Below are 2,981 nucleotides of genomic sequence, written 5' to 3'. Positions count from 1 at the left end.
CGGAAGGGAAAGCCAAATACGTACAAACTGAGTATGACAGTACCACTTGGGGATTTTGCGGATAACAATGAAAAAGTTTAACTGTCTTCCATTTACTTTCAGTCTCATTGCCTTTTGACATTTACTTGATTCCCATTAATTACTTTTAGTTTAACGTATGATTTCGCATTCGCACTCCTTGAAATTATCCTCTGAACATTACATTGAAATGTACATTCCCTACCTGCTTTCATTTTACAAAACCTAATTTCGTCAGTGCATACTCTCGCTAATGAGATATTTCAAGTCACTGTATCAAAAGCAAGAATAGTCACAACATACACCATGCAGTATAGACAGAAATCTATACGTCAAGCAATACTCTCTGTTTCACATTCACATCCTCTTGCACACACACACACACACACACACACACACACACACACACACACACGCACGCACGCACGCACGCACGCATACCCTGCCCAATACATTCAAAACAGGGTTTCCAAAGAATAAAAACATTTACATAACCACACACACTCCGTATGAATCTTTAATTCTTGCACTTCATTCAGTTTCTTCCTCTGTAATTAACCATTTACTCTTCCCTCTTTGCAGGCTAGACCGGGCAAAACGATCCCTTGGGGCATAATGGTCACGCTCTCTGTCTTCACAGTTCCTGCTGCTATCCAGCGGATAATTCGTGAATGAAGAGCTCACATGAGTCTGACGTTACATCAGTGATATAGTTCCGCCATGTGTTCTGCAACAAGATTTACAGAAGAAAACTTCGTTTTATGCACTGTTGATCTAAGGTAAGTTCTAAATCTATAATTGTTTATGTCACACTGTGTGCCCCTAAAGCCAGTCGCAAATATTTCGGCACTTAAGGCAGTTTATAAGGAGGTTGTATTTGCGTTGTTGTTAGCATACAAGATGGCAGTCCCCCGCAACGTTGTTGTTAGTGCAGGACGAGGGTTTGGGGCAAAATGATCATGTAGGGGGGATCATGGTACCCCGTAGGGATCATATTACCCTATTAGTAAACTATTACGTATAAATAAGCCTACTTATATATTTTTATGCATGCGTTTACCTAACGACATGCTTAATTGTTCAGTTTCACGCGAATATTTCTTTAATTCTTTCAATTTTCAGATTCGACAATGGTGCGAACTTACGTTCGGAAAACTTGTCGTTAAAGCTGGTGTGCTGACAATATGAAATACGCCATTAAGGCAGTTCAAAATGAAATGCCTGTAAAACAGAAAGTAGGAATTTTAATGTCCCTAGAATGGCGCTAAAAAGAAGAGTAATAGGAAAAAATACATCTGTTGCGCAAGATAAGAAAGTCTTAGGAAATTATAAACCCGTTTTCTCTCACTGCCAAGAGGAGGAACTGGTTAACCAAATCATGGATATGGAAACAAAATTTTATGGTCTGAAAACAAAAGAAGTGCGCCACTTAGCATTCCAATTAGCAGTGAAAAATGGTATAACATTAACACAGAACTGGGTATGGCTGGAGAACGTTGATTAGCTGGTTTTCCACAACGACATCCAGAGCTCTCCCTCATAGTTCCAGAATCAACATCAGCTGCAAAAGCTCGTGCACTCAATTGGCCCGTAGTGACGAAATTTTTCAAAATTCTTGGGGAAGTAAATTTTGACTGGGACGATTACAAGTAGGGTGAATTGTGTCTGGCGAGCATGGTGAGTGAACTACAGCTGTTTTATGCGTGTCTGCTGGAGGAACATTCATACCACCGATGCTCATACTCGCCCGAAAAAGGATGAAAGCAGAGTTAACTGATGGAGCTTGTGATGTTACAAAATAAAAGTGATGTTGTTATTCAATGGAAAGTTGGAAATCGAGATTTAGCTTACTGTTTTATCAATCACAATTGGCGTAAGAATCATGGATTGACCATTGTCATAAAATATTGCATTATGAGATGTGATTAGTTTTTACTTGCAGTTTCGCGTGGCTTGAGGCAGTCACAACTAGCGTGCTATTGATTAAGAAATCGCATTATCATCTTTCTAATTACTTCATGATCGTAGATACGATCATACCCGGTTGTGAAGTTATTGTTATGACAAAACAATGTCCTAAGGGACCAGAAAGTTCTTAAGGGCGCAAAAACAACTGTAACATCACACAAAAGGGAAATTCAATATTAAAGCTGATGCAAGAAGACGATAAAACAGTTTTCTTTTTATCAATGTAACACGCACATTGGACTGCTGATCTTGGTGTCTGTAATATTAGCAAAATGCATAATTAAAATGAAAATAATACTGAGGAGATAATAGGAATGAGCACTGCTAAATGATTCAGTATTCCCAGAACAAATATTTATTATAACTAAAACATATATCGTACCTTAAGCTTAATACTACAATGACGGTAGATTTATATGTCCGTATCATGTCCATTGAGCGCTCTTTTATATAGCCATTGTCTTCTTTGAGTCGCTCGTGCGTCGTCACGGTAAGTTATAACAGTTCTTTACACTTCACTCAAACTTAGACACAACACGTTTATATACATTTAGTAAAAATTAGATCAGACTACCACAAATCTGCGTCCGTCTTACTCGAGAAAAACAGTACAAGTCTTTAGCGCTCAAGGCTTCATTTGTTCTCCAGCGAACAAAATAGTGAAGGATCGCATATCTATCCGTATTTTTCTGTTTATATTGCCGCCCAAAGACGACGAATTACATTATTTAGAAAATTCCACCGTCGCCATGCGACGCCTCATTATACATTAATCATTATTTATAAACAAGTATTTGCCTTCTGGCTGAAAGTATTAACTACTCGTATTTGCTGTTTTAATGAAGTCAAAAATAGCGAATATCACATTGCCTCCCATGAGGAGAGAGGGAATGCCGAAGGATTACCTCGATCCTCATGTCCTCATGAGATATTCGTAATTTTTGGTGTGACATTTACATAATGTTACTGGCGTACAAAGTACATAAATTTAAATT

Source organism: Schistocerca cancellata, chromosome 8, assembly GCF_023864275.1.
Source record: "Schistocerca cancellata isolate TAMUIC-IGC-003103 chromosome 8, iqSchCanc2.1, whole genome shotgun sequence".
NCBI lineage: Eukaryota > Metazoa > Arthropoda > Insecta > Orthoptera > Acrididae > Schistocerca > Schistocerca cancellata.
Note: the sequence above shows the minus strand (reverse complement) of the source record.